Source organism: Piliocolobus tephrosceles, chromosome 2, assembly GCF_002776525.5.
Source record: "Piliocolobus tephrosceles isolate RC106 chromosome 2, ASM277652v3, whole genome shotgun sequence".
Taxonomy (NCBI): domain Eukaryota; kingdom Metazoa; phylum Chordata; class Mammalia; order Primates; family Cercopithecidae; genus Piliocolobus; species Piliocolobus tephrosceles.
Window position 1 is genome coordinate 111,960,519 of NC_045435.1, and position 25,588 is coordinate 111,986,106.

The 25,588-nt window shown below is 35.9% G+C and overlaps 1 protein-coding gene and 1 pseudogene across 1 annotated transcript in view; one reads left to right on the forward strand and one right to left on the reverse strand.

The window, feature by feature from the left end:
- Nucleotides 1-25,588, reverse strand: part of NAALADL2 (N-acetylated alpha-linked acidic dipeptidase like 2) — a 978,063-nt gene that overhangs the window by 760,292 nt on the left and 192,183 nt on the right. The gene's annotated exons all lie outside the window — the stretch shown is intronic.
- LOC111521412 lies at nucleotides 10,106-10,771 on the forward strand (annotated as a pseudogene).

Here is a 25,588-nt window from a genome sequence, read left to right on the forward strand (position 1 = left end):
ACTTCCATATTCACTTATAATTTAATGGAAGCAAATGGGGACAACTTAGTAAAGTAGCCTTTGAAAATGATAAGGTTATGTTTCCAAAAATTTGTGTAAAGGAATACATGACCTCTAATAGCGCATATTTAAAATACCTTAGCATAGTCAGAAATAAAAACAGAGCTGAAAAATATTGTTTACACTAAAGCAAGTCAGACTCGCTTTGTGGCATTAATTGGTATGTGTTTTTTATTGACTGAGAACTTTAGGAGACACTCGCACTTACCTAGAAAGTGAGTCGGTGTTTGTGTGTGTTTGTGCTTGCCCCTGCAGTGCACTAACTGGCACACAAGTGACCTAAGAGACTTCTTTCTAGCACTGTTGTAACATCAAGAGAAGCCAGCTAAGTCCTCAGTACAGGAAGCTCACTGTTTTTACATACATCTTCAACCTACTAATAGAATATCTATTTTATAATACTGAGATTGTATATCTTCAAAAGGGTCTAGAGCAATAGGTCGACAAATTCACAAACCTAGGAAAGCACAGTTACTGCAGAAATTATTCACTCACATACATAATATACGTTATACTATTAATACATATACTATGTGGTTTTATTTTTCAAATAAATATTAGTGATATATTAATACATATGTATTTACTTTAAACTGGTACTGAATTCATACCAAAGCAATTCGTTCAAAGTAATTCATCATGCTTTCTCAATCAACAAACAGTAAAAGGTCAACTAAAATAATATGTCTCCTAAAAAGTATCTGCATATTTGACATGTTGGGATTCACTGCACCATAGCATAATTTTCCTTTGATGGGTAGTGACTCATTCAAACACCTTAGGCAAACAGAATGTGCTGCACTTTAGTAATTATAATAAGGTTATCAATTTTTAAAAGCCAGCCACTTTAGTTCATCAATGAGCTGAAGCAATACTAGAAGATTAGGAAGGCTTATCAGTTCAAGACACTCTGAGACAAGTCCAGAAGTTATACAATTAATTTTTAATGATTTCTACATCATCTAGGAGATTCTCATTATACACAATAAAAGCTAACTTAATAGTGTTTTAAAATTCCTTATTTCACTGAATCACCACAAGGTCTAATAATTCTGTGTTTGAATCCTAATAATATAAATTTATACTTTTGCAGAGAATTACATAAAATGTCTAAGATAGTATTTCGAAAACTGATAGATTTAAGATTTTTTAAAATACAGTTTTTGGAAGTCTCTCCTCCCCCAAACAATTAAAACATAAGTGGCATATAGGGAATTTAACCAACATATAATTGCTGGCAATTTTCTTAATGGTTGATCCATTTTAGAGGAGCCCATGCTCCCAATTGAGTTTTCCATGGAAGATACCAAGTGCATACTTTTTCAAAGGCATTCTGATTGCAAATTTTCTGTGTCCCAGATGGTTATTCATTGAGTTAAAATATAACTAGACCAATGTTTACAAATGAAGAAATTATAAATCTTATCTCCAGGACTATTTTCTTCATAAGTTTTCATTGTCATTTTCACTACCAGGGTTTGCTGTCTTTGATGCTAAATTTTTCACTTTATTACCAAGTGAACTTGACAGCAAGAACTAAGTTAAACTTTGAGCTCATCTTCAGTCACAGAGAACCCCAAGAGACATCCTCCCAAGTTCGGGAGAGATAACACTGAATGGAAGAATCTCCTTGTCTCTCAAAACATTCACAAATGCCTTTCTTCTGAGGTGGTCTATCACTACATTCAATGGTTTGTTTTGTTTTTATTTCTCTTGAGTCTTTGAATATTATTCATATACTTTAGAAAGTTCTGAAATTTCTTCTTTCATATTACCCTTTATTTCTATAACTTTTAAATTATTTCAAATGATGTCCAAATATAACTTTTAAAAATCATCCATTGCTGTGAGGAGTAAGAAGTGTAAAAACACATTTTTATTCTATTGTTTTACAAGCTCAACTTTCATTTTATATTCAGAGGTACATGGTTTGTTACATAGGTATATTGCATGATGCTAAGGTTTTCAGGTTTGAAAGATCCCATCACCCAGGTAGCGAACACAGTACCCAAAAGGTAGTTTTTCAGCCTTTGCCCCACCTCCCTTTCCCCCCGCTGTAGTAGTTCTAGTGTCCATCATTCCCATCTTTATGTCCAGGAGTACCCAATGTTTAGCTCCCACTTATAAATGAGAACATGTGTATATGGTTTTCTATTCCTATGTTAATTCACTTAGGATTATGACCTCCAGTTCATTCATGTTGTTTCAAATACTTCATTTCATTATTTTTTTAGCTGCATTGTATTTCATGGTTTATATATACCACATTTTCTTTATCCTATCTACCATTGATAGACACATGGGTGGATTCCATGTCCTTGTTACGAGTTGCTGTGTCGTTTTGGTATAATAATATACCTTCCTTTGGATATATACCTAGTAGGGATTGCTGGGTCAAATGGTAGTTCTGTTCTTAGTTCTATGAGACATCTCCAGACTGCTTTCCACTGTAACTAAACTAATTTACATTCCCACCAACAGTGCATAAGCATTCCTTTTTCTCTGTAGTCCTGCAGCATCTGTTATTTTTTGTCTTTTTAATAATAACCATTCTGACTAGTGTGAGATGGTATCTTATCGTGGTTTTATTTTACATTTCTCTAATAATCAGTGATGTTGAGCATTTTTTTCATATGTTTGTTGGCTTTTGGTATGTCTTGTTTTGAGGAGTGTCTGTGTCCTTTGCCAACCTTTTAATGTCTATGGTTATTGTTTGCTTGTTGTTTCTTATGAAATCTAGATATTAGTCCTGTGTTGGATGCATAGTTTGCAAATATATTCTCCCATTCTGTAGGCTGTCTGATTACTCTGCTGATAGCTTCTTTTGCTATGCCAAAGCTCTTCAGTTTAATTAGGTCCCACCAGTCAATTTTTGTTTTTGTTGAAATTGCTTTTGAGAACCTAGTCATAAATTCTTTCCCAAGGCCCATGTCCAGAATGGTGTTTCCTATGTTTTCTTCTAGGATTTTTATAGTTTGAGTTCTTATATTTAACGCTTTAAGCGATCCATTTTACCAGGTAAGAAAACTCAGCATATCTCTATCTTGATCAAAAATAGGAATCCACAACCTTCTTTTAGCAAACTGAGGATTTAGTATTGAGTGCTTAGGCAATTAACTTTAAAAATCAAAAGGGAAATAATTAGATAGGCCTTGACATTTACAAAGATTTACAGGATCCCTCCAAATTTCCTTTTAATTTATTGATTCTTGGTTAAATGACAACATGGGTACCAGGAAAGCTGTTGTCTCTGTTGTGGGAAAACACTAGATTGCCTACATGTGTGTTCACAAGAGACATCTCACTTGTTTTTGGATGATTGCAGCCAGATACTGAAAAGCCTGACAAAGTCTTGGATAGGGGCAAGCATTAAGGATAATCCAGAGTGGATACTCTTCCTTCCTGTCAGATTACACTCTAAATGCAAGAGTTTGTTTTTTCAACAAGAATTTATTAACAATATCTTCAGGAAAAGTACCCAAACTAACCAAGAAACAATCCCATCTCACCATAAGTCATTCAGGGTAAAAGGGCAGTCATATAACAGCCACAAGGGTTTTCTCTCTTTTACAGTTATAAGCACTTTTGGTTGTTTCTGCTGCTGAAAAAGCAGGTACTGAGTATCTACTCTGTTGCAGTCTCAGTGCAAGGTGCTGGATAGAGCACTGAAGAGATAGTCCCTGCCCTCATGGAACTTCCAGTTTGGTGTACAATTTATTTAAGCAACTACATACAGCATTACATGATAGTGTTATGGAGGTCCAGCAGCACTCGAGAAAGCTGCCCAACCCAGGCTTGGAGGGTTAGGAAAGGCTCCTCAGAGAAGGTGACAGGTAATCTAACTATTTCTGTCCTCATAGTGAGTGCAATGTCATTTTCTCTTTGTGGTTACTATAATTTGTGTCTTTCCCTGAAATGTGGATATCCTCTCATCAACCTCTCCTTTCACACACCTAGACCTGGAGAGTGGTGGAATAGTCATCCTGTTTCAGTGATTGCAGGGTGGCTACATTTCAGGATTTCCACTTGTTCTCTGCAGTGCAGTGAATACAGACACTGAAGGGGCTAACTGGTTGAATCTCAAAGTGCATTCTGTTACACTGGTCCCTGTTATACATCCTGTCACTTGTACCTTGAGCTTGATAGCAATAAGAATAGAGCAAATACCATTATGTGAGAGGGTCTTTGACCTTCTTAATTCATTTCTCTATTTCTCTCTTGCTCACAGCTACATGGAAACTTACATACCTAAATTCAAAATCAGCTTTCAATTCACTCTACATTATTGATAAAAGGGCTAGGTTTTTCTCTGGTTCAGTGAACACGGTTTATAACAGTGCAGTTTCCTGAATGTGCTTTTAAAGCTCATAGTGACTTCTGACTCTCTGTCTTTTTTTTTCTCGATGACCTTTGACAAGGATTGCAGCCAGCTGCAATGGAAGAGCTTACCATATGTTGAAAACGGTATTCTGACATCTGCTCTAACATTCCTTGTTTCAAACAAAAATACGTGTCTAAAATGACTTGAATTACACAGGCTTGCTTCTCTTCACTGGTGACAGAGATGGGACTGGTAGGAAATCATCCATTTAAACTGGGATTACTGTACCTCGTATGTCTTTTGACATGGTTTAACAAGATCATTAATTCTGGTTATAACTATCTAATAAAGACTATCCCCCTTGCAAACTCTATGTAGAATCAGCTCACTTTGTTTTTTACTCTGAAAGAATCTAATAACAGGCATTAACAGTTTTAGAGCAAGGTTACAAAGCTCTGCAGCATACTAAAATAAGTATCATTTGTTTTCCCAGTGATTTATAGTAAGACTTCAGCAAGGGAGTCTTGACAACAATAGAAGCACTAGATTGTCAAGCATCTCCTACATGTGGGTCCATCATGCAGCACAGTGCCCAGGTAAGTAAATTACATAAGGTCTCAATAGTAATGTCCCATCCAGGATTCAAACTCAGCTCTGACATCAAAGGCAATTGAATTTCCAGGTTTCCTAGCTGCCTTCATAGTGACTCTTCCTTCTTTTTAAATGTTGGTTAGAAGATTTACAATTTTCTTCTCATATTTTACTCTGATATATTATTAATATATTTAATTGTTGAAAATGAATTTTTAAATCAATAAGTGATTAGATGAAGTACTTTTCAAACTATGTATTATTAAATCATATCTTAAGGTAACAAAAAAAGCTTCCTTCTACTTAAAGCCAAGCCGATTTAGTTGGAGTTTTGATTAAAACCAAACCAATTCTGTTGTAGTTTTACAAACAGCTGCACCAGGAAGGATTTCTATGCAGAGAGTTTTCATTGGCCCCTCCAGATCAGCTCCACTCTTCTTCAGGCTGCTTTGTTCCCAGAGAAGCTAATAAGTATGAGCTACGTGAGTAAGATCACTTCCTCTCTGGCTGCTAGTTGGATTTGGTCAACAAAGGGGGGCAAGAGTTGGAGATAACTGGTCAGGAGGAGAGTGAGGTCAGAGTGTGTGTTCCCCAAGCTTCCTCCCTAATAAGTCACAGCAAGTTGACCCTGTCCCTTACTCAAGGCCACAGCTACTCCAGCAATGTCTTCTACCTCTCTCCTTTCAGACTGTTGCATCTGCCACCTCCCCTTTAGGGAGAGGGCAGTCAAGGCTCCCTGGTTGCTAGCCCTGAGGCAGTTTGCCTAAACTTGCCTACATCTTTACTCAACTTTAGTATATGATCTGTTTCCTGACTGATACAATCTCAAATAGGTAACATATCCTGGACTTGGACTTTAGAGAAATGAGCATCATCACTTGATTTCTTAAGAAACTACATTGTTTGAACCTGTTGTCTTGGTGGTTTTGTTGTTGTTTTTTTCTTCTTTTCCCCAAGATTAAACTATTTTCTTCATGGCAAATCTCTATCCTAACCCAAACAATATCACCATCTTCACAATATAACTTCATAAACTGATTTGCTTTTGATTCCTGCCTGTAAAGAGAGCCTATGTAAGATCTAGACGACAGGTTGAAGAGACCTGGAATAAATTCCTGAGATGGACCTGGTTCCCGGGTATACAGGATTTCTGAACTTCACATTGCTTTACCTATCACAGAATTTTGACTATTAAGTGACAGCTGAATTATTGCAATGTCACAGAGTAACTCAGCAGGATCTAGGATTATGAAAATATTTGTATCACTTATTAGTTAAATAGTATTTTAAAATTAAACTTCTGATTTGATAAATATGAATGTAGTTGCCTAATATAGATAATTTTAAAGTGCTATTTTACACTACTAAAAAGCTTGAGAAACAAATCCTTCAAAAAACAGACTGGGCCGAGTTCAATGGTTCATGCCTGTAATCTCAGAACTTTAGGAGGCAGAGGCAGGAGCATTGGTTTAGCCCAAGAGTTTGAGACTAGCCTGGGGAATGTAGGGAGATCCATCTCTATAAAATATAAAAGCAAAAAAAAAAAAAAAATTAATGGGGGCATAGTGGTACATTCTTGTGGCCTCAACCACTGGAGAGGCTAAGGCAAGAGGATTGCTTGGGCCCAGAAGGCGGAGGCTGCAGTGAGCTATGATCACAACACTGCATTCCAGTCTGGGTGACAGAACAAGACTGTGTCTCAAAAACAGACTGTTTATTTTTATTTTACTCTGCCTCCTAAAGTGTTGAGATTACAGGCATGAACCATTGCACCCGGCCCAGTCTATTTTTTGAAGTATTTGTTCCTCAAGCTTTTTAGCAGTTAACAATAACGCTTAAAAATTATCTATATTAGGCAGCTACATTCATATTTATCAAATCAGTTGTTTAATTTTTAATACTATTTAATTAATAAGTGATACAAATGTTTTCATAATCTTAAATCCTGCTGAGTGACATTGCAATAATTCAGCTGTCACTTAAAGGTAAACAGAGTGTTTACCTTTGCATTATAATTATTTTATCTCCTTTTCCTGAACTTTTATCTACTAGTTGACTTTCTCAAAACTGTATACTTATATTGTTTTCACAAACAAAAAACATAGGCAGCTCCATTTTACAAAAATATTTGTAGAAAGAATATGTTAAGTATGAAATACATTTTTATCACAAAGTTTACAAGTAAAAATTTTCTTTATTAAATAAACCAAAGTTTCTTCAGTTCTTTCTCCACAGATATACTTATAAGCGAAATAGGAAGGGGAGTTTAATATATTGAAATTCAAGCATGATTTCCCTGGCAGCCTATGAGCACTTTCATCTTTCTCTTGAAAAGAGAGTCTGTGAGAGCTTGCTAAATACAGTTAGGGTTTGTTTTCTTTCTGCGTGTCTTTGGGTTTTCACAAAGCAAAACAGATTAAAACATATATATATATATATGATAGTTAAATAGTTCTTGCTAAATAATTGGTTAAGATTAAGTTTATAAAATCAAATGAAAAAATTAGCCCTGTTATAGTTAGAGACAAATGGATCAATAGCATTTTCTTGCCCTAAATAATATAAGTGCATTTATAGTTCAATGATAGTAGTAATTCCTAACCACCACTTTGGAAGAAATAGCTGGGGATTTCAAATGTCATTCACAGTTGGAAAAACAACCACACACATAGCCAAACTTCCTGCCCTACAAACACGATGGAGAGGCACTGATAACAATCATTATTACAAGTTAAGTGGTGTCACAAGCTCAAGTTCAAATTTATCTTCCCAGCATCTAGCAAAGAACTAGCTGAGCCAACAATCTCCAAAAATAAGTTTACCGTAGAATGAGGAAAATATCAAGGCCTGTGACCTTGAGTTTCTTTCTCTATCAATAATCCTGTCAGGATGGCAAAAGTACATTGTTTAACCAAAACAAGCTCCTGCAGTTTTCCTTCAAGATTAAGTTGCTGTCTCTATTACCTCACCCAAATAATGATGCTAAATTAGAAAAGATTCAAAGCACTAGACATTTATCCTCTCTTCCTTCAACGTTAACACCATCTCATTCCACTGTTCTAACAGTAATTAAATGGGTTTTGTTCATGTTAAATAGAAGAAAATAAAGACTCCTTTCCCCTTTTCTTTCTTAAACTTACCAAGAAACTTCTGGGCTTCCCTTGCACCTGTGATCCAGTTTTCCTGCTACCATAATGTATGAGTTCCAGTTTTAGTTAAATACCATCTGTTTTAATCCAGTTGGAGACTTCTATATTTACCCAAGTGCATCTATATATCTCCTTTAATGCAAGGCTTTCATTGATACAACTTAGGAATGGCTAATACAGGCAAAATTACATGGGCACAAGCTCATGGGTTTACTACAATATACAATTCTGTGGTGTATAAAACTATATATATTTGTGCAAGTGAGCAGGTGAAACTAAATAACTGATTTTATTCCTTATATTTGGAAAATGAATGGAAGATAAGAGAAATAATCTAAGTTTCCTAAGACTGAGGAAAGGAATATCTAAAGTTTAGATATTTTTTATTCAAATTTGGGCACTGCTATATCCTTCTTTCCACTTACATTCTCCCTCCCCATCCATGGAACAGTCTAGAGTACTTGGTTTCTTTTGCCATCACTTTAGCCAGCCCTAGCAGAAGGCTATGAAGTTGTGCATTGGAAGTGTCTGTGAATGAAGACTGTAAACAGGAAAACATACAGCACATGTAACAGCAACAGATGTAATAGACATAATATTTCTGTTTAAAATTACAGTGTAGATTTATTTTCTCTTACTTTATTTTCACTGAATAATAAAACAAGCTGATCAGAATTCTGCTTATAACATGGTTTCTTTGCTGCTTAAAATTGTTATTGACTTGTGAAAGACCATTAGCTTTTTCATCTGCACATGAACTAATTCCAATTTATTTAGGCTTTTCTCATTGGTAATATTTTCTGGCATTTTAATGAGGTTGTTGCCCTGCTCTACCCTTAAATACTTCCTATTCCAATTTTTTTAAGAAAAGAAAGAAAAATGGATGACTACATTACTATGTCTTTATATAATTTCAAAAATATTATGCCTTTTTGAAGAATTTTTTTTTTTTTTTTTTTTTTTTTTGATATGGAGTTTTGCTCTTGTTGCCCAGGCTGGAGCCCAATGGCGCGATCTCGGCTCACCGCAACCTCCACCATCCGGGTTCAAGCCATTCTCCTGCCTCAGCCTCCTGTGTAGCTGGGATTACAGGCATGTGCCATCATGCCTGGCTAATTTTGTATTTTTAGTAGAGACGGGGTTTCTCCATGTTGATCAGGCTGGTCTCGAACTCCCGACCTCAGGTGATCCGCCCTCCTTGGCCTCCCAAAGTGCTGGGATTACAGGTGTGAGCCACTGTGCCCAGTCTGAAGAATTTCTTTATAAACTCACGATCAGCTTGTGGTCCACCCCGAGTCCCACATCTTGTCCTACTATGTATAACTTGTAGCTAACACAGTGAAATGGCTAATATAGTATGGTTATTAGCTTCAATGCCCAGATATTAAAGATCATTTTAAGTTATATTTGTAAAGTTACTTGTATAAATATTAACAATGTTCAATATTAATAATTAAACACAACATACTATTCATACAATTAAGATTAATTTTAAAGAACTATCCAGACCAAAGGCATTAATTGAAAATATTTAAAACAATGTCTATCCGTCAAATGTAGCACTTGCCATTTGTGGAATATTTGACAGATTGCTCACACTCTGTAACCTTTTTTATAAGTGAAGTCTATAAAACAGAAATCACATCACAGCACTTTGGGAACATGTGGATGAAATTCTATTTGTATTTATGAACTTTTCTTCCTTTCTTTCTCCACAGATATGTTTATAAGTGAAATAGGAAGGGGAGTTTTATATATTGAAATCCAAGTATGATTTCCCTGGCAGCCTATGAGCACTTTCATCTTTCTCTTGAAAAGAAAGTCTGTGAGAGCTTGCTAAATACAGTTGGGCTTTGTTTTCTTTCTGCATGTCTGTGGGTTTTAACAAACCGAAACTAGCTTTTTTTCCCTCTCTTAGCAGGGGCGCCCATAATTTGCTCTCTTTCATTTTGCTGCTACCCAACTCTCAGATATAGCTGACATCATGGGTTTCAGAGACCTGAAAAGCCCTGCTGGCCTCCACGTGCTCAATAATTACCTGGCAGACAAGAGCTACATCGAGGGTTATGTGCCACCATAAGCAGATGTGGCAGTATTGGAAGCAGTCACTGGCCCATTGCCTGTGAACTTGTGTCTTGCCCTGTGTTGGTATAGTCACATCAAGTCTCATGAAAAGAAAAGGCCAGCCTGCCAGGAGTGAAGAACCCTTTGGGCAAATAGCTCCTGCTAATGTTGAAGACACTATAGGAAGCGGAGCTACAAGTAGTAAAGATGATGATGGCATTGATCTCCTTGGCTCTGATAAGGAGGATGAAAGTGAAGCAGCAAAGAGGCTAATGGAAGAATGGTTTGCCCAGAATGAATCAAAGAAAGCCCAAAAATGTCCACTTGTTGCTATTTTCAGTCGTGCTAGATGTGAAACAGTGGGATGATGTGGCAGATATGGCAAAGCTAGAGGAATGTGTTAGAAGCATTCAAGCAAATGGCTTAGTCTAGGGCTCCTCTAAACTAGTTCTGATGGGAAATGGAATTTAAATACTTCAAATCCAGTGAAGATGATAAAGTTGGAACAGATATACTGGAGGAGCAGGTCACTGCTTCTGAGGATTCTGTGTAGTCCATAGATATGGCTGCTTTCCATAAGACCTAAAATTCACCACAGATCATTGCACTTAAAATAAAAACTTGAAAGAAAATAATAAATAAACACAGCTCAAAGTCTCCTATTGACATCTGTAAATAGCAAGAAAACAATAATTATTTAGAGATAACACAATATTTCACTTCCTTTGAAAAATTTGTAGGAAAAAGAGATGAATAAAATATGTTTAAAGAAAAAATACAGAAATATGTACATACAGAAACAGGTAAAATAGCTTTAAAAAGAACTGACTTCACACAAAGTGTCATTATTTTATTTAAAGGTTAATAACAATATTTCTTGGGCCAAGCATTTCCAATACACCACCGGAAGAAACCCATTATAAAGCAATGTCCCTGACAACTCTTTCTAAATTCACTGTGAGGATTATAGGAAGATTCATCATATTCTTTTTCAGTTAAGACTAGCAGGTAGGAGGAAAAAGCAAAACTGAGCCATCTACTATTCACTTCTTTCTTCTTTTCACCAACGCCAGGATTAAGTTTAGACAGTCCGAAGAAACAGCACAGGTCCTAATGTTAAGGATACTGCTGAAAGGTGACACTCTAGCTGCCGTAGAGAAAAAAGTTTAACAATCTGGGTAGACTCAGAAAGCCTTTCCTTAGACCTCACTTACCATAATTCCACCTCTTTTCTAAAAATGAGCTTACCAGCTTTCATACAAATGCCTTGCTCCCACAGACACAGAGTGTCTGCACGTGCTTTTTCTCTTTTCAGAAGGTTCTCTCTGCCTCCCTCTACCAAGTGTTGATTAGGCATCCCCCGACTTATCATTCCTCCATATTCAGCAGATTTGGCCCCTCAATTATGACATCTCATGGATGTAGGTATGTTTACTTATTGTTTCATTATACTCTGTTTTCATGATTCTTAGATGAATAACTGCCTCCCTCAGTAGAATGGAGACTTACTCATTGCCTGTACTGAGTTACTAATATATTCATAGAACTGAGCCCAGGGCCTAGCTGAGGGTGAATAACCAATAAATATTTGACACATGAATAAATTAAATGACTTAATCAGTAGATAGATGAATACTTAATCAACCAAAACCTACTAGAATTGATTGACTCCTATGGGTGATGGTTCGTCTCTGGATTTAGAAAACTCCAGGTTTCCACATTTTGCCTAATGAAGTTTTTCCCTCTCCTTCAAACTAACGATGGTTAGATAATGTTTTCTCAACAGTAACCAAACCATTCAGTTGAGAAGCATTTTTCTCATAGTAGAATTTTACCAAATTGCCATTGAAAAAGAAACCATTGTTCTATTTAAATCCAATATGTCTAGAGTGCTAACACTATTAGTAATCTGTTCTCAGAGAACTTAATTAAGTGGACGCATTTAATTATGGCACATACAGTAATTTCAGTATGGGTTTGGAATGTACTCTACAAACACTATTGACTATCTCTGACAAGAAAGCCTGAATGCCAGACATGATGGCCCAGGGGTTAGAGGATTCTCAAACAATGTAGTAGCCACAGCTGCGAATTCAGTGTGGGATAACTCAGTATCTCAATTAACTACGGAAAGTCGCCTTTAAGGTGAAGTCATTGATCACTTGGATTTTAACAGCCAACGATCTGGATTCCTTTTCTCGTATTGAGTATAAGCGGGAATCTTAGTGACCTTGACATCTGAATTCATGGAGTCATGGATTTGTTACACAGCCACCTAAGGCTCTCACTGCCTGAATCCAGCTGACAGCCTAATTAAACAGCAAGAGTTCCTGGAGGGGAACATTAATGAGTCTACTTGGCAGCCAACAGTCTGTTTCCCAGATGGTGCAGGGGTTATAAATTGTCAATAGGGTAAGAGTAGTGAAGGAAGTTGAGGAAAATACAGAAAGACTCCTACATCACTATAACTTTCTAAGATGCTAGGTCCATGATGAAGATATTTGGAGATATGGCAACTGGGGTGAGGGTAGAAAAGTAGTAGCACATCTATTTATCTTGAACTCTAAGAATACATCAAGAATTGCTTTGACTTTTCAAATGGACACCACCCTGTGGTGTCTGGGTAAACTGAATGGTTATTTCAGGCACGTTTGTCAGGTTGATAGTGATCGAAAAGAATGGTAACATGATTAAAGCCCTACCATGTTTGTAGTTGATATTTATTATTTTTCTGTCTATTTTTTCCCTTATAAATAGAATCTAGAGTTTAAAAAAAAAAAAAAAAAAACTCTAGTATTTACTTTCCTCTTACCTGGAATGTGAACAAAACCCTTGGAGGTTTAACAGCTCTCTTGTGGCCATGGTGCTACAGTCTCAAACAGAGAGGATAGAAAGGATGGAGTCCTGATGATAGCATTGGCTAGCCAGACTACTTTGCACTACGGACATCCTGGCTTAGAAAAGTTGCCTCTCTTTTTTAGGCCTCTATACCCAGGTTTTTTGTTACAAAAATCCTCCCTTATCTACGATTTTACTTTCCATGGTTTCAGTTATCTACAGTCAGGTCAAATGTTATCTAAACATATAAATTTCAAATAGCACACCATTCTGAAAAGCATGATGAAATTTTTATGTGTCCCACTCCATCTTACCCAGGGTGTGAATGATCCCTTAGTCTAGTGTATCTGTGCTGTATATGCTACCCACCTCTTAGTCGTCAATATCATCTCTTCCGATACTAAAACATCAAGATCTTCATGCTTGATGAGCCAGGATTACCTGCAGCAGATAATTAGGTGATCCTGGCTGATCCTAGGATAAAAACAGTATCTGTAGGGTTGAGAACTATTCAAGGTTTAAGGCATCCACTGGGGGAGGGCCCTTGGGATGCATCCCCAAGGATAAAGGGAGACTGCTGTATTTGCAGCTGAATACAACCCTAACTTATGCTGTTATTTTTCTAATAGAGAAAATAAAGCTTAGGAAACTAAGTGATTTGTCTAAAGCAACATATCTTGTAAAGTAATCAAAAACTCCCTATGCAGCTTTCAGGCCACCATATGGTTGTGTGATTTCACCTAAAGCAGCACTCCCAGGGTGTATCATGAATGCTCCATTTCAAATATATTAAAAAGAGAACCTTAATGTTACAGTTGCCAAAGAACTGATTAAGAAATCCATGCTCTGAAACCTAAAAGTGTCCACATATTAAAGTAAAACAATACTTAGCTGTAAATATATTTTAAGATATTCATTGAAAAACTCAATTCTGATCCTAAAATTCAATCCTATAAATAAACCAAATGATACATAAATGGTTCCTGAGAAATGCTACTTCAAGTCTAACCAGAACAATCATCTCCTTTCCTCTTCCCATTAAATTGCTTACTTTGACTTCACCATAAAAAAAAAAAAAAAAAAAATGGTTTTAGAAGTTAAATCTCTACTTTCATGATGGCTTCAAATGAACAAACAATTTCAAGTTGCCACAGCGAGCACACTGAAAACATATTATCTCACTGTCATCACAAAACAAGAAAAAAAGGCTTTGGGGGCCTTTCTCAACGTTTTTGAAAATGCAGTAGAAAAAAAGAACAATTTTTGCTTTTTTTCTACATAGCCATTTTCTCCCTTTCTTCCTTTCCACAATGGATATAAACTTGTCAATTTGATTTTAACCCTAAAAGACATTTTCCTGGCAGATAATCCCTAGTTTGAACAAAAATCATTTACCTGATATTGTTTGTCATTTTAGGGGAAAAAACCTACATACAGTGTATAGATGAAGTTAAATAAAAAATGTAGCTTTCAATTACTTTTTATTTCCAACTTATCAAAAAGCTACAGAAATTAAAGTACAAATCCCACTACCAAAGACATAGTAAAAGGTTGGAAGAATATTCTAAAGGTCACATTATCTTAATGAAGTGCCACTTCATGACAACATGGCTATGAAATTGGAGTAATATACTCGATTTAGTGGGAAATGCTCTGTGAAATCCATGCCCTCTGCACTCTAAACAAAGACATTGGTAATTTTCTTAAAAGGTCACACACAAATGTGTTATTTAAAACTAGGCATTTGCCAGTTGTGAATATATGAAAGGTGAATATCAGATGCAGGAATTCAGATAGTTTTTTTTTTTTTTTTTTTTTTTTTTGTAAAATGCCAGAGTTTTTCGCATATGTTTTAATAATATAAAATTGTGTCAGCTAATTTTATTCTTTGATCTGTGTCAGTTTATCAAAATACTAAAGGAAAAATTAATCTGATGAGTCTAGTAAAATTTCATCTAAAACCATCTGACTCACTAAAACTTGAGAGTGAGTTTGGGTACATTTACAAAGCTTGTGCTACACTTGTCTTATTTTAGCAGTTTATTGGGTAAGTTGTAATGTTTCTATGTATGTTACAACTAACTTTTAAAATACATAGTATTATTGGAAAGTGATTTCTCAATGTCAGAAAATCCCCTAGTGTAATATCTGTCATTTCACCTAATTTATCACCTATGGATAAATGCTTGAAGAATAAAATTATTACAGACCTGTCAACCAGAGAAGAAATTTAAAAAATTTTACATATCAAAGTCTATGATTAAAAAAACACATTGTCACCCTGCTATGGGAAATACATGTATTTTGTCACTTTTCACAAAGTTCATTTAGCCAGAAAGATCAAATAATGACAATTCAATGTGAATGCTAACTTTAGGGGGACTCCAAAACAATTGTTACCCCTCCAGTTATATGACAAGGACAGAATGTTTGTATCTTTCTAAAATTCAAATGTTGAAATTCAAACCCCCAATATGATGATGGTATTAGAACGCAGGGGCCTATGGGACATGATTGGATCATCAGAGTGGAGCCCTTGTGAATGGGATTAGTGCTCTTTCAAAAGAGACTCTGTAGTGTTCCCTCACCCCTTCTACCATATGAGGACACAGTAAGAAGATGGCCATCTATGAAACAGGAATCAGGCCCTCACCAGACACCGAATCTTCTGGCACTTTGATCTTGGATTTCTTAGCCTTCAGAACTGCGAAACATAAATTTCGGTTGTTTATGTGATACCCACTCTATGGTATTGTGTCATAGTAGCCTAAACAGACTAAGGTGGACTTCTAGGCTGGTGGCTTTCACTATGTTTGTGGAGATGATGGTTTTCAGAGATATCACAGAGCTGGGAAGAAGATGATGAAAACAGCACATTAAAATGCTACAAAGCTGGCTGTTGTTCTTGAAATGCAGCTGTTTTTCTTGAATATATGCTCCTTGGATTGTTGTTAGCCTTTGTATATGCTGAGTTCCCTAAAAAGATGAATTTGACAGTTTTTGCCAGTATGCTTACTGCTGTTGCAGAGAAACAGATTGTTGGAAGTCCTTACTTCATTATCCTCTGAGAAACTTCTCTTTTCTGAGAAGGAATCCAAACCCAGTTCTCTCATGGAGAGGGCTTTGATGAAATGACTGCCACCTGTGCTTCGACAAACCAGACATTCATATTATTTGTCTGAGACCTCCACTCAGAAATATGGGCAACAATATTTTCATAAAAATGAAAAAAAAAGTATGAAAAGCTAAACTAAGGTAAACAAATAGAACTGGTTCCTGAGGAAACAAAGGTAATAAACCCCTGATAGTCAAATGGCTGCCCAAAGACCAATAGCATTGCATCACTAGGATCTTATTAAAAGTTTAGAATCTCAAGCCCCATCCAAATCCCACTAATTCAGAATCTGCATTTAAACAAATATCCAAGAAGACACATGCACAGAAAAGTTGATGAAGCACTGACCTAGAAAAAAGCCTTGGAAAATAGTGATAATGTCCCTCCACAATGAAGGGAAGTTTTGCTTAAAGCCTTAAAAGATAGACATAGTGTTTATCTCTGGAGTAGAAGGAAGGCATGCTTCCTACCCATCTTAAAATATTTTAGTTCTCTAAGCTTGGGATTTCTTGGTTGTAATTCTTGAGCAAGTATCTGGGCTCATCCTTGCCACCCTGTGTGCAGCCACAACAGAATTGACCTAATAATTTGATTATCATATCTCCTACTATACTGTGAGTAATAAATCATTTTTCTCTGACGCAAGAGTCTCGTGTCTTCTTCCAGTATTCATGAAACTATGGCAGGCTAACTTGTTACCCTGAAAGTAAATTAAAATCTCAAACCTTTCACAGATTTTGAAAATAATAAAATAGACAGTAGTAAATACCAAACTTGTAACTTAGAGGATAAATAATCAAGGAAATCTCCCTGTATTTTGAGAAAAGATAACAGAAAAATTATAAACACAATTTAAATGACCTCGGGATCCCAGAGATAGAACAGAAACACTGTACAAGGAAATAACAAAGATAATAGAGGAGAAGAGAAAATGAACTAATAGAAATTTTCTTCAAAGGGACATTCATGTCTTCAGATGGAGTGTTCATGGAGAGCGTGACGCAGTAAGAAAGTTAGACTTAAACTTAGTTATACTACTGTGAAATTTCAGAAGTTCAAGGAGAAAGAGAAAATCCCAAAGGCCTTTATGAAAAAACAGATTTTCCACAAAATACCAATAATCCAACAACCATTAGATTTCTTATCAACACAGGCAAAATTTTATGTTAGAAAACAATGTCTTCAGGGTTGGAATGGGATGGTGGAAATAAAATATAAACTGATAAATATATATAAACATCTAAAATATCATCCTATTATGTGTAAAGGGATAATCAAATAATTTTCAGGCATGGAAAGAATCAGACATTGTACCCTTTCACTCTCTGTGACTAGAATTAATCAGGGAGAGACTCCACCAAAATAAAAATATAATTAAGAGATTAATATGGTTAAGAAGCAGTAACAGCTGAGTAAGACTCAGAAGTGAAAGATACTAGAAAGAAATTAAAACCGATCTGTAAGACTTTGATACTTTTAAGATTCTCTTGCCAGCATATTTTCTATGGATCCAAACAACCTATGTGACCCCACAACAAATAATAATTATATAAATGTAGTATTACACTTTGATCATTAGTTTTCAATGGTTGAACACTAGGCTTATCACTCTCACCTATAAAATATATCTGAACTGACAGGAGATTATATGGATGACCATGAATGTTTTAATTGTTTTATGTGGCAGCTCAAAACTTTTATGATTAATAGTTTACCAGGAAGATAACAGTTACAGAGTCTCCTTGCAATACACGAGACAGATAATGAGATAGACAGATAATAAATGTATTTATGGTCTAAATATTTCAACAAATATAATGCGACAACAGAAGCAACACAAATATCAAAATAGCAAGATGATCTCAGACTGGAGATGAGAGAGAGAAATGATTCCAATCATTCTTCTCATTTCTAACATTTGAGTCCAGTTCAAGATCTGATACGAGTCCAAAAACAGAAAAATCCCTTTCTGGAGCCACTACAAAAATATAGTGTATTTTTTTTTTCAAAATTAACATACAAAATTCACTGTGTTTCTACACACTAACAATAAACTATACAAAACAGAAATTTAGAGAATAATGCCATTGACAATAGCATCAAAGATAATAAGATATTTAGGAATAATTTTAACCAAACAGGTGTGATGAAAACCATAAAACATTGATGAAAGAAATTGAAGAAGACATATATAAATGAGAAGATATCCTATGCTCATGGATTGGAAGAATTAACATTTTCAAATATTTGTATTAAGTAAAGCAATTTATAGATTCAAAGTAATCACTATCAAAACTACAATGGCATTTATGATAAAATAGAAGAAACAATCCTAATATTCATATAAACTTACTAAAAACTCAATAGCTAAAGCAATCTTGAGCAAGTAGAGCAAATCTAGAGGCAGTAACTCTTCCTGATTTCAAATTTAATTACACAGCTCTAGTAATTGAAACAGCATGGTACTGACATTAATTCAGACACATAGACTAATAGAAGAGAAATGCGAGCCCAGAAATAAACCCATGCATTTATGGCCAACTAATGTGACAAGAGCATCAAAAATACACAATGTGGAAATGTTAGCCTCCTCAATAAATGGTGTTGGGAAAACAGATATCCACATGCAAAAAATTAAAATTGGATCCTTAATCTACTTAAAATAGATTAAAGACCTAAACTGGGCCAGGTGCTGTGGCTCACACCTGTAACTCCGGAACTTTGGGAGACTGAGGAGGGCAGATCACAAGGTCAGGAGTTCGAGACGAGCCTGACAAAAATGGTAAAACCCCATCTCTACTAAAAATACAAAATTTAGCCAGGCATCGTGACACGTGCCTGTAAACCCAGCTACTCACAAGGCTGAAGCAGGAGAATCACTTAAACCCGGGAGGCAGAGGTTGCAGTGAGCCCAAACTTTGCCACTGAACTCCAACCTGGGTGACAGAGTGAGACTTAATATCCAAAACATGCAAAGAAATAATATAGCTCAATAGCAAAAAAATCAAATCATCATATTTTAAAAAATGGCAAGGGACTTTGTGTTAGTCTGGTTTGGATTGCTATGGAGGAATACCTGAGGCTGGGTAATTTACAAAGAATAAAGAAGTTTTATTGGGCTCCTGATTCGGATGGTTGGAAAGTTCATGATTGAGGATCTGTAACTGATGAGAGCCTCAGGCTGCTTCCACTCATGGCACAAGGCAAAGGGATAGCCAGTGTGTGCAGTGTGTGCAGAGATCACATGAAGAGAGAGCAAGCAAGACGTGGCGAGGTGCCAGGCTCTTTTTAATAACCAGCTCTCATGGGTCAGAATTAATACAGTGAACACTCACTAACTCCCTAGGCAGGGCATTAATTTATGAGGGATCCACCCCCATGACTAAAACAACTCCCTTTAGGTCCCATCTCCAACATTGGGTATCACATTTCAACATGAGGTTTGGAGGGGCAAATATCCAAACCATAGCAGAACCGAATAGACATTTTCAAAAGAAGACATACAAGTGATCAATAGATATAGGAAAATATGGTCAATACCACTAATAATCAGAGAAATGCATATCAAAATCTCAGTGAGATATCACCTCACATCTGTTAGAATGGCAATTATCAAAAAGTCGGAAGATAAGAAATGATGATGAGGATGTGGAGTAAAGGAAACCTGTATTCATTGTTGGGGGGAATAAAAATTGGTACAGGCACTATGGAAAAGAGTATGTTAAAAGTTAAAAATAGAAGTATCATGTGATCCAACAAACTCAATTCTGTGTGTATATTAAAGTGAAATAAAATCAGTATCTAAAAGAAACATCTGCTCTTCACTTTCACATTTATTGTACCATTATTCACAGTAGCCGAAATATGGAAACAACCTAAATGTTCACTGATGAGCAACTGGATAAAGAAAATGGGGTGTATATACAGTATTCCATAAAACAGGTTATATATATATACACACATACACACAGTATATATGTGTGTGTATATATATATACAGTAACATATTATTTGGCTTCAAAAAAGAAGGAAATTCTGCCATTTGTGATAACATAAATGAACCTGGAGGACATTATATTAAGTGAAGTGCAAGAAAGGCAACTACCATATGATTGCACATATGTGGAATCTAAAAAATGTCTAAATCAGAAGCAAAGAATGAAAGGCTGGTTGCCCTGGGTTAGGAGTTGGGAGAAACGGAGAAATGTTGGTTAAAGTAAACAAACTTACAGTTATAAATAAATTCTGAGGACCTAATGTACAGCATGGTGACTATAGTTAACAATAATGTTTTGTACACTTGAAATATAAGAGCAGGTATTTAGTGTTCCCATCATAAACACAGAAAAGGTAAGCCTATAAGGTGATAGATGTATTAATTTGCTTGATCTTGGCAATCATTTCACAATATATACATATATTAAAATATACATTGCACCTTTTAAATATGTATAATTTTTGCTTGTCAATTAGACCTCAATAAAGTTGAGATATAAAAATAAAGATACAGATATACAGGTATAGACATACACAGTGCATCCATAATTATAAATTCATGTGTTCCTCTAAAGCCTTCAAATGCATATAAAGCATAGAAGGAATGAAGGGAGCATCTAGCCAAAGCTACAGTGTCATTGTATAAATGTGTTAAGGAAATGCATGGAAACCACACTTTTAAAGATGCTCTCTTTATTTTTGCAGGATGTTTGTCTGAGTGTCACCCATGAGCAAAAGATTACTAAGATCTATTAAACAAATGAAATATAACTCTAATCCTGACACTGGCTTTCAATATCTTAAGAAAATCCCAAAGACCTCATAGTTTTGTATAGTTTATAACTACTTAGAAACTGTTTAAAGAAGAAAAGAGAGGGTGCTTTGAGCAAAACTTCAAGTCATTCTGCAAATATGTATTTGCAGAAACAGCAAACTTTAAACATGGTTTCCTCCATCTCAGCTTGTAAAATGTAGATTTTCTTATATATTAACATCTTCAGAAGTGAAAAAGTATTAATTATACGGAATATATTTTTAAGAACCTTGAAAATAAGAAGTGCCAAATGAAGATCACTGTACTCCAAATTTGGTTAATAATATATTCCAGACACTAGACCTAGAAAACATAGCATCAGCATGAAAAGTGACTTTTTAGACTGAAAAGTGCTATATCCATGATATGCAAAATATCGATAATAATGAATTTCAAGAGGCAGTTGCAGAAAATAAGGCTATGGCAATGAATAAAAAGCAACTTTTTAAGCTGACAGAAAAATTAAGGCAGTAAGACAGGATGAATGAAAATGTATTGTAAATATACAATGGCATGCAAGCACTGTGTCTACTGTTACTTGTTGTGCACTCAGGCATGAACATTTTCTGGACCCTGAGTTGATGCATCTTTTTAAATACGGGGTTCTGTATATTTTAGTGCAGAATAAATATTATATATCTTGGAAGAAACATAAGCATGAACACCCTTCACAGAGACTGAATTTGTTATGGCCTTGCCTATAAAAGTAGAATAGAGGATTTTATAAATAAATGACTTTAGTTTTTATACAGCACTTCATAGTTTACAAAACACTTTCATATTTATTATCTCAATTGAGCCCTGAAGTAGGATACTATGGTAGATGGAAAAAAGATTATTAGTGTTATAGAGGTATAAAATGATACTCAGAAAAGTTCACATTCAGATGGGAAGTGGAGGTCAAGATGGGGTAAAGATCAAAGCAAGTCTTCTGGCTACTAATCTGGCGCATTTGTCCCTTACATCACACTGACACTTTATGGAAATGACCCCTGTAAGTTTTCTACCACAAGGCTAGAAATACTTCAGAATACGTTAAGTTGCATGTCTAGTCCTCTTTTACACAAATATTGACTGCTTATTTTGTGTCAGGCTCTGTGAATGGTGCACATACAATGATGAAGGGGGAAAAAACAGATTTTGTTTTAATGGAGATTATAGACTAGTTAGGAGAGAAACAGTACTGAAATTATTCCTTTAATTAATGGATTTCTGAGGTTGGGTGTTTTGATGAACAGTGATACCAGTTTATTAAAAAGTGGTACACTGGAAGAAAAGCAGTTTGAAAAGATGATTACAATTTCGGGCCTGGACATGTTTATTCAGGAGTTTGAAACATCCAAATTAAGATGCTAAGTAGACAGATTGACACAAGACTGGAGCTTATAAGAGAGATCTTGGCTGGGATTGAGTGCGTGTGTGTGCCCATATGCATGTGCGCATGTGTATATCTTTTTTGTTAAGTGTAAGATCTGTACATTTTTGTGAAGAAAAGCTAAAAACTGAGTAGTGTCAGTACAGAGTGTTAGGTATAATCTTGTACAAATTTGTATATTCAATTTCAAAACTAAAGGAATGAAAGAATGTGTGAATACATGAATAAAAAGAACAAGAAGCTACATAAGTATCAAAACCAAGTATTTTAAAAAATGAAATTGCTTTGGAAAAAATGGAATATGGCTTTCCTGCTCTATACTAAACTCGTGGTACTTAGTAAACCCTTCACAGATAGAACTTCCTATACTTAGAGTACCACAAACTATTCCTACTGTTTCATCTCTCTGGTAAGTTTAAAACTAGCATAATAATGGTAAAGGGTCAAAGCACTCCAGCACAAAGAATACGACGTAGGACAGCATATTATCTACTTTTTATGATTCATGATGATCAACTATGAAAGAGCCTACATCAAATTACACTACATACCCCTATTGTCCGGGTCTCAGAAGACACTATCTGCCTGTGTACTAGAGAATAGCTCTGAGTGAATGTGGAAGAGCTGCACAAAGGGGGAGGGATTGTGTATGTATCCTAGTCAGTTAAAGACCTAACAGCTCTGAGGTCAGGAGTTGGAGACCAGCCTGGCCGATACGGTAAAAACCTGTCTCTACTAAGAATACAAAAAATTAGCCAGGCATGGTGGCACATGCATGTCGTTCCAGCTATTTGGGAGGCTGAAGCAGGAGAATTGCTTGAACCCAGGAGGCAGAGGTTGCAGTGAGCCGAGTTTGTGCCAATGCACTCCAGCATGGGATACAAGAGCAAAACTCCATCTCAAAAACAAAAAACAAAAAACAAAACCTTACAGCTGAAAATTTATTAAAAAAAAAAAGGAGATAAGGAAAGAAAACATATTTTCCTTTCTTTAAAACGAATGTTCATTGTTATATTTGGTCCAAAAATAAAAGGAGGCTATTCCTTGCCCACAATTGCATGTGATCTCACCATGTGATTAATTCCACTATCAGAGAGTTTGTTTATTTGGTTTGACTAGATAGCATATTTCAGTCACCTTTAGATAGGACGGGCATTTGTTCTTTTTTGGACAGTACCAATTTATACCTCTGGTCCCAACACAATATTAACAGCACCCTCTTTCACTTTCAAAAGTGTATACATTTGCATGATAAATTTTTGGTCACTATATAGGCAAAGCATAAAAAGAAAAGAAAGTTCCACTTCCACCTCAGCATGTAAAATTTAGATATTACATGCTAAACCCAGATATTCTGAATCAGTAGGCCATTCAGTTTGGGACCAACGACTTTATTTTAAAAGAGCCTCTGATGTATACTCTGAGTTATGTATTCTTGATGTAAAGCTTCATTAAGAATTATTGGAACTAAAAGAAAATGCTTCATGGCAAATGGCTACATTCTGAAACAACGGTCAAAAGGACAAGTAGGTGGCTAGTCTAAAAGTAAAATTTTTGTGGTATCTTTATGAATTTAATTTTAAGCATAAACAATTTTGCCTTATCAAAGGTCTACAACCTGAAATTGTGTATACTGCTCCAGGAGTGAGCAAATAGGTAGTATATTAGTCATAATCTTGTGCTTCAAAACAAAAAGTGTATGCCTTAGGTGAGCCTAATTTAAAGTGTCAGTAAATTCTTTTTTTTTTTCTTATTTTATTTATTTACTCAATATATAGCTTTATTAAAACAATTATATGTAGGCAACATTATTGATCAAAATCTCTAAAATTTTGTGTTTTATAATAAGATTTCTTAGCAAATACAGACATTTCATTTAGCATTCTTCTCACAAATCCTTAAAAAAAAGTTAAGCTTTCCACTTCATGCTTTTATTTAAAGATTTTATCATAATATTTATTGCCTTTTACTCCAAGAATAAACATCTAGGCTCAAGGTTGTTGGACTGTCACGACAATAAAAAAGGTAGTCATATTTCTCTTCCTCTGTTGTAAGAATCTACAGTTTCAGTTAATCACTAGGTAACAATTAGGAGGGAGGTCAAGAAAGTCTTACTTTGTTTTTTTAATCCACACTCCCTTCCTTTAGTTTTCCCTTCCAGCAGCAGAGGCTTCATTCATTAGTGCAATTTGATTCTGATGTAGTAGCTCTGTCTAGCACCTAAGGGGCATTGCAAGTATGAATGGGGATACCCTGGCCTGCTTATCCAAGCTCTTTGTAGACTCACGCAAACATAACACTCCAGCCACCCCCTTAGAATTAGGGTGTGTATACCAGCATGCAGTCTAACTGGGAACGATCTACCTAGGAAAAAGGCTCACACAGGAGGTAGAAGCAGGCATGAAGCCATTTAGACAGAGAACTCCAGGTCCAGGTACCCAGAGAGCTTGATCTTGAGGTAGGGGGAATGTGGAATCCAGATAGGCTCCACTCTATTATAGGGAAATCACTCTGCCATGGAACTCTGGTAACCTTGTACATCTTCACAGAGGCCATGTAGGCAAGGATTAACCCCAGCTAGTCTAAGTTCTGTCAGAACACCCTGTGATTCCCCCAAACCATGAGGAGGCTTGTGAGGGGATGCTACAGAGCCATTAATCTCCCATCTCCTTATCTTTCAGGGGTGTTGTCATGAGGCAATTTCTCATCTCTTTGGTTTTCCTGAGGTATGAAGCCCTCTTTTCCCTACCCTTCTTTTAGGGTACAGCTGTAGGCTAACAAAATGCTTGGTTGCAGCCTGGAAGCAGCACGTCAGCAAAGGGTGTTCTAATACTCCTGTGACTTAGTCATATCACCAGTCCCTTTCATGTCAATATTGTCCTGGAAGACAAGTGGGAAGCTGGCACCTTTGATCATCTTGTTTTCACTCTCTATGTTTGTAATAAACTATCTGAATCTAAAAGTAGCTTGTTTTGTTACTGGCAGAATCTTTTAGCCTTGTTTGACTCCATGGGTGAGAAACATAGTTAAAGGAGGCCCAAGCAGGGTACTCGGCCAGAACCCCTACTGTCCAAGTCTCAGAAGATACGACCTATCTGTGTATGAGAGAGTAGCTCTGAGTGAATGTGGAAGAGCTGCATATAGGGGGATTGACTGTACCATATTCAGACCAAGAAGTAAAGGAATACCTCTGCTTTTGGTGAGGAGAAAATAGGAGTTATTATGTTGTTGTTGTTGGGTAGCAAATATAGGAAGGCTAAAAAAA